Source organism: Camelina sativa, chromosome 15 (genome assembly GCF_030686135.1).
Source record: "Camelina sativa cultivar CO46 ecotype springtype chromosome 15, ASM3068613v1".
Lineage (NCBI taxonomy): Eukaryota > Viridiplantae > Streptophyta > Magnoliopsida > Brassicales > Brassicaceae > Camelina > Camelina sativa.
This window is the reverse complement of record NC_141894.1, coordinates 31,982,805-31,994,728: the sequence shown is the minus strand read 5'-3', so window position 1 is coordinate 31,994,728 and position 11,924 is coordinate 31,982,805. Positions and strand designations below refer to the sequence as shown.

The window sequence follows — 11,924 nt, the reverse complement described above, 5'->3', positions numbered from 1 at the left end:
GGAACGCAGTGCACTGGGGACACCCAAGTACTATCGGAAATAGGGTAGATAACTCCAGCATCGAGCAGCTTCAGAATCTCCTTTTTGACCACTTCTTTCAGGTTTGGATATAGGCGACGCTGAGGCTCTATACTAGAGTACGATTCATCTTCAAGGTTTATCCGGTGGGTGCACAGGTCAGGGGATATACCCTTGATATCATCTAAAGTATAGCCTATTGCTCTCCTATAATTTCTTAAAAATTGGTGCAAAGCAATTGCAATTCCTTTTTAGGCAGGCTAGAGTTAACAATTACTGGATAAGTTGAATTAGGTCCTAAGAAAGCGTACCTTAGCCCATCTGGAAGAGGTTTTAGATCCACTTTAGGCGCCTTAGATTCCAGCCAATCATCCGTGATTTGGGGTTGCTGCTCGAGGTGATGCCCGATCGCTCTAATCGGTGGGGCGATCGGGTCGGTGTCCGGATCAGTTGGTGTCGAGCAACTGCAGGACATGACATAGGAGTTTACAACTGACTTGTCCAGGCTTCTTTTGTCGAGTACCATTTCCTCTTTGTCAGCTTCCCTCATGTTCTCACTTAGCTCTGGTTCGATGACATCTAGATAAGTATCAAGCAACTCTTGGTAGAGCTCCGTTTCTTGATGCACGAATCCCTCCTTACCATCATTTGTCAGTGTTGTTTGCAAACAATCCCCTCTCGCTATCTCCTCAAATGACTCGTCACGCAATCTTTCTAACTCTTCTATCCAGAAGGTTTGACCAGCTATTGTAGGTTTTTTCATAGTCTCCCGGATGTCAAACTGCATAGTGAGGTCTTCCCCGAGCTTCAGATCGATCTTCCCGTTCCTCACATCAATCATCGCTCCCGCGGTAGCTAAAAATGGTCGACCTAAGATAAGCGGGTCCTTTGGCTCCACATCCATCTCCAATACCACGAAGTCGGTTGGTACGTCTACTGACCCTACTTTGACCGGCAGATCTTCCAAAACTCCTCTTGGTAACCTCGTAGTTCGATCAGCCAGAACCAGCTGGATGTCGGTAGGCGTGAATTTCTCAAATCCAAGACGTTTAGCTACAGTGAGTGGCATCAAGCTGACGGATGCTCCCAGCTCGCAAAGACATCTTCCGAACTTCAATGGTCCGATCGAGCAAGGTAAGGTAAAAGATCCGGGGTCGCTAAGCTTCTTAGGCGCGGCAGTCCTCTGGATTATCGCACTGCACTCACGATTGAGCATAACCATCCCATGTACTTGCTTGATCCGCTCCATAACTGCATCCTTCAGGAATTTCTGGTAAGGGGGAATCAAAGTAAAGGCGTCCATTAGGGGCATGCGAAGTTTGAGTTCTTGCATCTGTTTTTCGATCAATGCCTTGTACTTTGATGTAGTAACTTTTTGTATCAATTATTATCAATCCACAATTTGCATTAATCAACTCACTAAGAATACACAAAGATGCTTAATCTATTCTTAAACAGGAAGAGGTTCTTTTGTAACAGTCTTAACTAACAAACTGATTAAAAGTAAGAAAACAAGACAATTCAAACAATGCAAACTCAAAGAAACAGAACACAACTAGCAACAAACTTTATATCAAGATTAAAAAAATGAACCTTGGGCAAGGTTATTGACTTGGGAGATAGCTAATCAATCCTAGATGTCCAAGCAACAATCAAGAACAATCCTATGGCTAAGAACACTTATGCAAATCAATCCATTTCCATGGTAGAGATTATATGCTAATCAAGTGATAATCAACAATTTCCAAAGGCAATCACAAGGTAGCATGCATTAATATCAAGTCTAAATACCACTAAGCACCCTAATCATCAATTTCCATTGGCTAGGAATGCAAAGCTCTTGAAAAGTTTGGTTCAGGAATTTCATCAAACACCTTGTGGGCATGGAAATCCTAAAGTCCATATTCAAGCTTGATCAAGGCTATCTAGCATTATTATCACTAATCAAGATAGAAAATACATAAACAAAGCCCTAGACATCAAAGATCAATCATCTATCTCCCTAATCTACCAAGCCCAAAGTTCTAAAAGATCTACTCACTCATCATCATGATCACACAAAGGAAAGAGTTTGATCTTTGTGAAATCATAATAAGAGATTATAGATTGAGAGATTAGAAGAAGAAATTGCTATTAAAAACTGGAAAATCAACCAAGGATTCAATAAACCAAGAGTAGACAAGTTTAAGAATCCTAAGTGGCTGCTAAACAAGAGAGAAGATAAGAGATAAGTCTCCTTAATAGGTTTAGAGTATTTATAGGAGAGTAGAAGAGAACCTAGATCAACCCAAAACAAACTGGGTCCAACCCGGGTCAAAAATAAAACAAGTTTGGTGTGAACTCCATCGGCCATGGCTTGGCCGAGTGGTGTGGCCGCGTGTCTTCCCTCGGCCTTGGTTTGGCCGGGTGTGGTGGCCGCGTGTGTCTTCGCACCTTCAACCATTTGAACTCCATCGGCCATGGCTTGTCCAAGTGGTGTGGCCGCGTGTGTCTTCGCACCTTGGTCCATCTGATCTCCAGCGGCCATGGCTTGGCCGAGTGGTGTGGCCGCGTGTGTCTTCGCACCTTGGTCCATCTGATCTCCAGCTCTGGCTGTATATACGCTCACTAAAACAGGTATAACTCCTTACACACACATCCTATTGTCCTGAAATCACCTCCATTGCAAAGCTTACTCAATTTCCTATAACTTTGGTGAAGCAAGCAGGAGCTAAATCCCACGGAAAGGTCTTCATACGGGTCGATCTTTGAGGGACTGCAGACTGGTTCTAAATCATCAATCATCTTGTATGCATCCAAATGTGTGTCTTCCAGTATATTGCTAATTCTTGACTTATTTAGCTCCAAAGCAAATTTTCCTTGTACATCTCTACTCCAACACCTGAGATACCAAACTTGATGCAAAATGCAACCTAAACAACCTAAATGCTCAAGAATATGCACAAAACAATGAATAATTAAGCTTTAAAATAACATAAAAACACAATATATCATACTTCTCCAGGAGTTCCTTGTGAAATCGTCCAGGGAATGGCAGATGTGGCTTGTAAGGTGGGGGAATGAATCTCCTTTCTTTCTGCTTTTCGCTTCCCGGGTTGTTTGCAGGAGGCAGAGGTAATGGAGGGTCAACCCGATCACTTGTCCGAGTAGTGAGGTCGGGTAGTGGATCGGATTGAGCATCGGATTGTCCTGGGGAGTGGCTCTGTTGTTCAGCAGAAATGGTCGGTTCACCGAGATCCTCCCCATCTAGATCATTACTGTCGTCAGGGATGACTTGTGGTACTGTTCGAGGTGGTAATTGTCGGCCACTGCGTAAGGCGATCGCTTGTGCGGACTCCGTGTGACTGTATGAGGTGGAAGCCGAGTTATCCGTAATCACCTGAATTCTGGATCCCAACGCATCAAATCGTTTGTGCAGTTCTTGGAAATTGGCTGACAGACGACATGCGAGATTGTCGAATCGAGCATTAATGCTAATTGTGTCTGTCTTCTGAGTGTATAGGACTGTGTGCATTAAGGATAGCAAATCCAGTGAGGACAAACTCGATGGGGGTATCGGGTTGAGGTAAGGTATGGTCGGGTTCGGCTTGAAGTTATTGTACCCTCTGTTGTAACCTCCTTGGTTGTTGATGTAGTTAACATCCTCTAGCTGCATAGTCTCCCCATCTTGTTGTAGAAACTGCTCTTCCTCTGATATAGCATGTACATGCTTCTGCTGGTTGAGGAGCTGATCGAGCTTGTCATTGAGGGCTTTCATGTCCCTCTTATACTTGCCATCTTCCTCTCCTGTAGATCGCACAGAGCGATCATATTCCTCACTGTAGTTGCCATCAGATTGAGCCAAGTTCTCAACTAGGTCCCAACCTTCATCAACATCCTTGTTGAGGAAGTTACCATTACTTGCGGTGTCCAGCAACATCCGTATCTTGTGGACCACTCCTCTGTATAGTGTGCTCAGCAATGAAGCATTATTGAAGCTGTGATGTGGACATCGAGTAGTGTACCCGTTGAAACGTTCCCAAGCTTCTTTGAACGTTTCATTGTTCTTCTGTACAAAGCTGAAAATTTCATTTCGCAGCCTTGCGGTTCTGGAGTTGGAGAAGAATTTGGCGAGGAATGCCTTCTTGCACGCTTCCCAAGTGGTGATGGACTCCTTAGGGAGCGATTTCTCCCAGATGTGTGCTTTATCTCCCAAAGAGAATGGGAAAAGCCTGAGCTTGAATCCATCTTCACTGACTCCATTTATCTTAGTGAGGCTACAGAGCCTATCAAATTCATCCAGATGATCCAATGGGTCCTCCATTGGCAGTCCATGAAACTTATTGCTCTGTATCATCTGGATGAGACTACTCTTGATCTCAAAATTGTTGTTCTGCACAGCTGGTGGCACAATGCCATTCCTCTGAGTGTGAGTAGTCGGAGCATCTCCTGCTCCTATATTGGTCCTTGCTTAAGGAGCTGGTGGACCGTTCTGATTATTCATCGTCTCCTCAATGACTGCTGGTTCCGGTTGAACTTGCTGTTGTCTGAGTAGCCGAGGTCTGTCGATGTTGTCGATGAAAGGACTCAGGTTCTGGCTACCTCTGGATCGTGTTTGCATGCATAGGTAAGTATCCGAGTGTGTACATGAGGATCAACTCGATCCAAGTGATCGAGTGATGGGTCGGGTGTGTGCTCGGGTTGTACCTGAGATTCAAAACAAACAAAGGCGAAAGCAAACAAGTCAGTATCCGAAACAAATATAAACAAATGAACTTGATCTAGCAAGTCTTGAAATCCTAAACGTAGCAAAATTAAAACAACCAAATGGCAACGGGGCCAAATTGATAGACAGGTTTTCATCCAGGGTATCAATCCCCTATGCAGTTGTAGTACAAAGGGTTATCAATCCAAATGGTTGTGTATTGCTAGCAGGAAGGATATGATTAGTACAATACAAGTCAAGCCAAGAAATTAAGGTTTGGGTTCTAACAGTCCTAAAATAAACAAAGTAAAAGAATATAAACAAATAAACCACACGACCTAAGCACTCGATGCAAGCAATCGAGTACAGGATCGAGTGGGGGTGATCGAGTAAGCAAGTAAATTATGAACAGCTCGAGGTATTACTCGATGCAGGTTATCGTGTACCTGATCGGGTAAGTGGTCGAGTAAGTAAAGAAAATGTAAACAAATAAAATACGAAAGTTCCTAAGGATGGGGGTAATCGAATGCTAAGTGTTCTAGACCAGTACGGATGCCTTACATGCCTCAAGCAATTATTTCCTACACAATGAACCTCTAAAACCTTGTCACCACACTTTCGCACTAGCGACAATCAACCTTGAACATACTACCACACTGTCGCACTAGCAATATGAACAATCAGGCATTAAGAACAATTCATTTTTGTCAGTAGACTTACACTCATCTGATTTTGTCACTCAGAGTTAAGTAAACCTCTAGCATTGACCTAATCAAGCATTTTATCTACTCCTTTCTGCCTGTAGCATTGTAAACGCCCTAGATCTAAGCTCAACCTTTCGGTCTGTTGACAGCATTAAGAACATCAACCTAGAAGGAAATCTATCAATCATAACAATCAACTAAGGCATCCTAACCGATCAAGAACACCTAATCATCTATCCCATCCCTAGAAACTTTGCTACACTACTCGGACATAGAAACGAATGAAAAAGCAATCATAATAAACGAAAATGACATTTTATTAAAAGATAGAGTAGAGTAGAAAGAGTATGGGATAAAGATCTAAGAAAACTACAAAATAAAAGTGCAAAAACAAGAAGAAAATGTTGAGTTGCTCATTTCTCTCACAGAAGCTCTCGCTCTCTGGTTTGAGGGTCTGCGGCGTGCTCGTTTGCAAGCTAGGGAAAGAGGGGGTTTATATATGGAAACCCATTTGACCTAGCTTCCCAGACCTGCCCGATGTTCTACTCGATGGGGTACACGTGGGGGAAGTCGTGTAACTCCTCGGGTGGATCTTCGGGTTGCTCTTCGCGCTCTTGGATCTTCTTCGATCGTGTTGGGGTTCAGACTTGTTCTTGTAGCTCGATGGCTCTTTCGGGTACATGCTCGAGTTGTCCTTGTTTTTCCCCATTTTTGGCTCTTAAGCACCTGTTTTCATCCAAAATATGCAAATGCAGAAATACAACACCCTAAATGCTCTAAAAGTTGATTCCTACAGTAAATGACCTAAAAATGCTAAGTTAGAGGTATGAACAATGCAAAATATGGACAAAAAAGGATGCTAAAAACATGTAAATTAGAGTGTTATCAGACTTTTTTTTTTTGTTTATATTCCACAACCTAACCCCAAATCAACATTCTAACCTCCTATCTTTCAGAACCTAATCTATAAGCTAGTTCAAATCTAACTTAGCTAAATCAAAAGGCAGTTCTTTGTCGTTCTCAATACTCTCAAGGTTTCACAACCTATAGCACAATGAAAGAGGCCTCACTCAACAATTCACAACAAGGTTTGAAAGAAAGGTTTGGGTTAATGGGTAGGACAAATGAATCGGGTTAAACGGAAAGATTGGTAAAAAGTGGAGTGTTAACCCGAGTTTAGAGTTACCATGAGCAAGTATTCAAGTTCCAAAAGCAAGACAATTAAAGTTCAAATTAAATCCAATAATATAGAGATATTCTAATGTTCAAGCAAGTGGAGGAAGCATTCAATCGACACAAAGGGTCTAAGCAAAGATTTTTCATTTTTTTCCAAAGACTGATCTAGCAATAATGAACTGTGACTAAGGGCTATAACTTCAATCCTAAGGTTTGATTTTAAACAAGGTGGTTTTAATCATTGTCCCCTAAGATGCATATGCAACAATCCTATATGAAATAGATTAGACTCAATCCTAATATGTAAATGCAACTACATGAACACTCTTTTTTTCTTTTCTTTTTTTTTTCAAAATTTTTCAAATTTTTTGGGTTTTTTAATGCACATAGATGCAGACTCAAATGAATAAAACTAGCATGCAAAAATTTGAAATAATAAAAATAAAAAAATAAAACACAAAGTTAAATACATTCTAGGGCCCTCCCCCAAACTTAAATTACACAGTCCCTGTGTAAATAAAAGTTGGAAAAGAATCCAAGAATCACACAAAATTAATTAAACTAAATGCAATGGTATATACAAGTTTGGATGAAATTGGTACCTCATGGGTTGGAGAAGAAGGAGGTTGCAGCAGCCTGCATACTCGCCAACGTGTAGCCAGGGTCGTCGTCGGCTTCAGCAGGTGCCGGTGTTTGCTCGTCGGAGAGCTCAGTAATGTGCACAGACGACTTATTCAGACCAGCATCCGAGGTGTTGATCGAGGGTGGGATCGCGTAGCTCATCGGGTAGGGCATCGGGTAGTATGACGGAAATGGCAGAAGAGGTCCAGAATGATCACCTGTGTATCCACTCGCAGGGTGCATCGTGTATGACATCGTGAATGGCATCTGGTAGGGTGGAGGGAAAAGTCCAGCATAATCACCCGATTGGGTGTTCGACAGGGGCATCAGATAGTGCATCGTGTATCCCATCGGGTTGGGCGTCGGGTAAGCGTCAGAGTGGCTTCTCCTCGATGCTTCTGGTCAGGTGATGTCCTCCTCAGCTCGGGGCTCGTATGGTGATGATCTTTGAGGTTCCGGAGGTGGCAGTCCTCGAGTTCCTCCTAGTGGTCCGCTTCTCCCCATCCAAACGGGTGCTTGTGCCGAGGTAGGAGCTGAGGCACAGCTTGCCTTGTCTTGCAACTCCTTGATTTGACCTCCCATTCTCTTCACCGAACCAGCAAGATCTTTCACCTTCTTCACGAAGAACTTCTTCATCTTCTTCAGCCAGCCGATTCTCTTGTGAGCTTCCCTCACTCCAACCGGTTGCATTTGAGAGCATGCATACTCCTCGAAATCAAACTCATTCGAGCTATCTCCTTGTCTCTGCCCGGTCTCCTCTCTCTTCTCAGCTTCGGACTCCTCATCCGGGTTGTACAGCTCTTCCAACGGTGGTGCGAAGTCAATGTTGTTTCCTAGTCGAACCTTGGTGCATATGACATTGGGTAGAACCATTTGAGCAGCTTCTGCGGTTGGATGGACAAACTTGAACAGCGTTATGTCATTAGGCCTCTCATAGGCCAAAAATCTCGCCAGCACGAGGTAATCCACATCCATCCACCTTGGTTCATACACAATTCCCTTCAAAGACACATCACATGCCACTAGGATCGGTGTGACTAGTCCCCCAATAGAGATCTCTCCGCCTCCTTCTCTTCTTTTCACAGCCCACGACTTCAAATAGAGGAATTGATCGAGTAACACAAACAACATGCTAGTATCAGCAACATCTCCTACTAGCGGTGTTCCATCCCTAGCACTATCCAAAACTCCACACAATGCAATATCTAACAGCTGAAGCTCATGGTCGTTCACATTCCCAGTCTCTTTTCTAGCAAAAAGAGTGCATGCGAGGGACTTGTGAAAATACCTCAAGACAGGGCTCCTTATTTGAGCGGATTTGGAGCTTGTGGACTTGTAGGGGTGCTTGTCTCCTATTATCAGCCATAGTGACCTCATCTCTTCCTTGCTAACCTCCATACGTTCTCCATTACCAGCTTTGAAGCCATATAACTTCTCCATCTCCTTGAAAGTGAGCCGGTATTCCTTGTTCCTCACGGAGAAGGTGATGAACCCGATCCCCCCATCGGGTAGTAGGGTCGGGTGGTCCTCGAAATAGTGCAGCTTCAAGGTCGAAAGGAAGTGGACGGTCTCCTCCTTGTATGCTTCTAGGTGGGATCGCATCATCTGGCCCAGGTGGCACATATCGAACAGAAATTCTACATCTCTAGTGATTCCCAATTGCTTCATGGTCTCACAGTGAGGGTATCGGGTACCAACAAAGCTCATCTTCCGGAAGACCTTGAATAGTCTTGCCGGAGTATCCACCTCCTTTTGTTTTAGCCTCCGTGAGGCTTGGCGGGTTCTCTCTCTCTGCTCCTCTTCTCTCTCCCTTTCTTCCTCCTCGGCGTGTTGATCTTCTTCCTCAACTACCCTCTCAACTACCTTCTCAGCTTTCTCTGAAGCCGGTCTCTTCCCCCTTGCAATCGCGGTTATGCTCCTTGATCGAGAGGTTTGGATCTCCCCTTGTTCTTCTCCTCCAGCATCAGAATCGACCTCCATAGGGTTGGTAAGGGTCTTTTTGGACGTAGACAGGTCCCTACGTCGAGGAGAACGGCGGACAGCACTCGCCATTGGACTCGGTGAGCGAACTCGGGGGGCCTACTCGATCGGTTACTCGAGCATCAGGTCGGGTGGTGGATCGGGTTGTGCATCGGGTTGGGGAGGCTAAACGTCCACACAACGGTTGGGAATGTGGAACGTTTCCTCTTCCTTGAGACTCTCGAATTTCGGCGGCATCACCTCCGGTTATAGCAGCGGCGGAGGTCGATCTTCTTCCTTTCCTTTGGTAGGTTCTAGCGGTTGGCTCTATTGTCAAATCCTTGAGAGAAAGAAGACTAAGTCTCAGGATTAATAGGGTTAGTCCAAAGAAATCGAATAGAGCTCAAGTTTGAGAGAGAAGAATAGAAACTTTGGAAAGCAAAAACTCTAGGGTTAAGAGATACTTATCGGTGATGATAAGGGAGAAGGGTTCGACTCCCTTAAATAGGCTAGGGTTTTGGTTGGTGGGCTTCACCGAGAGTGGGCTTCCTTGCTGTATTCGGACTTCACTCGGTACCCGAGCAGGGACACGATCAGGCGCGTCGAGTACGGTGTCGGGTTGACCCTCGGGTTCCTCAATTTTCTTCTTCTTAATTTTTCATTTTTTTTTCTTATAGAATTGTAAAAAGAGAAAATTAAATAAAAGAAAACAAAACAAATAAACTAAAATTAAAAGATACCTTTGAGACTTCCTCCCAAGTGAGCTTGTTTAAAGTCACTAAGCTTGACTCTTCATGCTCCTTAAGCATGGGATCCATGTGGAAGAGGTTCTGGAATCCTCTCCACTACAGTAGGCTGGTTCAAAAGATTTTCCAGGTTTTGTCCAGGTTCCAAGGCAAATGTGGTGTTGATCTCCTCAAGATGTTGCACCTTCCTTTGTTTGGTCTTGGTGGAAAAAGCTTGACCATCAATGGTTGGCCTCTTAATCACTTTCTTCACATCAAACTCCATCTTGAAATGCTCACCATGCTCTATCTTGATCTTGCCTTGTTTCACTTCGATCACAGCACCAACTGTTGCCAAGAATGGTCTTCCCAGAATCAGTGGATCATCTGGTTCATTGTCCATATCGAGGATCATGAAGTCGGTAGGTACTTCCAATCTTCCAATCCTGAGAGGCAGATTCTCCAGGATACCTATCGGATGCCTCACTGTTCTATCGGCCAGAACCAAATACAATTTACTTGGTTTAAAATTAGTGAATCCCAGCTTGTTGGCAACTGAAAGTGGCATAATGCTAACGAGGCTCCAAGGTCACACAAACAGTTCTTGAAGATCCGAAGTCCTATCGAACACGGCAAGGTGAAAGAGCCAGGATCTTCAAGTTTTTCCTCAATTCTTAGCTCAGGATCCAAGCAAACTCCACTTCTCAGAATCTCAAATCTGATCTCCTTGACAGCTTCCTTAACCTCATCCTCCAATTGAGCTGCTTCCTTGGCAGCTTCCTTCTGAAGCTCGTGTGGGGGCAAAAGCTTAGGTGGTGGAGATTTACAGCCATTCGCTCTGCAAGCGCCTCCAGCTGGATGTCAAGTGCAGCATTGAACCTTTCCTCTAACTCCCCTCCTACCAGTGCAGGTGGTTGAGGCTGATCTCTTTTCTCAACATCTACTCGATGCATCATCCGATCAATACCATCGTGTAGGTCATCAGGTTCCACTTTGGGTTGTTATTCGGTTTGTGATTCTCGAACCAGTGCTCGGTCATCAACTCGATCAGTCTCTTCGGGAGAAGGCTCGGGTTCATACTCGGATATATAGTATTTGGCCTCATTTTTCAATGGATGTTCCACATCCTCCCCATCTTGATCATCACTGTCCCCAGTGAGGTAAACCTCATAGTCATCATCTAGGAAAATGGCTTGAGCTGTCGCATAGTCCTTGGGGTTTTGAACAGCCTTACCCGGGAGTTGATTGATCTTTGGTGCTGGTTGGTTGTTGTGGTGGCCTTCCAGGTAACAAACCTTTGTGTTGAGTGATTCGTACTTGGCATTGAGGTCATTGTATCCTGAGGCGATCTTGTTGCTCATTTCTGTGAACCGTTTCGCGATGTCCATAGAAGCTGTAGCTTGATTCTGAATCATTTGCTGAATGAGACCGCGTAACTCAGCTTCTTGTGCTTGGTTTGGTTGACCTTGTTGTTGTTGGAATCCAGGTGGTTGGTTGTAGGTTCCTGAGTATTGTTGTTTAGGTGCATAGCCTTGGTTGTATTGGATAAAAGGCCTCTGTTGAATCTGGCTCCCTTGAACTGCAGATGGGTAAGTTTGGTCCTGAGGATTCGCAACATTCGGGTTCCGATAAGACAGATTCGGATTCGGCTTGAAGTTGTTGTACCCTCTGTTGTAACCTCCTTGGTTGTTGATGTAGTTAACATCTTCTAGCTGCATAGTCTCCCCATCTTGTTGTAGAATCTGCTCTTCCTCTGATATAGCATGAACATGCTTCTGCTGGTTGAGGAGCTGATCGAGCTTGTCATTGAGGGCTTTCATGTCCCTCTTGTACTTGGCATCTTCCTCTCCTGTAGATCGCACAGAGCGATCATATTCCTCATTATAGTTGCCATCAGATTGAGCCAAGTTCTCAACTAGGTCCCAACCTTCATCAACATCCTTGTTGAGGAAGTTATCATTACTTGCGGTGTCCAACAACATCCGTATCTTGGGGACCACTCCTCTTTATAGTGTGCTCAGCAATGAAGCATTATTG

At 44.2% G+C, this 11,924-nt stretch overlaps 1 non-coding gene across 1 annotated transcript; it reads left to right on the top strand.

Annotated features, from left to right (window-relative positions):
* Positions 1–3,992: 3,992 nt before the first annotated feature.
* On the top strand, positions 3,993–4,099 carry LOC147927434 (small nucleolar RNA R71). Its single transcript, XR_015583160.1, has one exon. It is a non-coding gene; the product is annotated as a small nucleolar RNA R71 (small nucleolar RNA).
* The last annotated feature ends 7,825 nt before the right edge of the window (positions 4,100–11,924 follow it).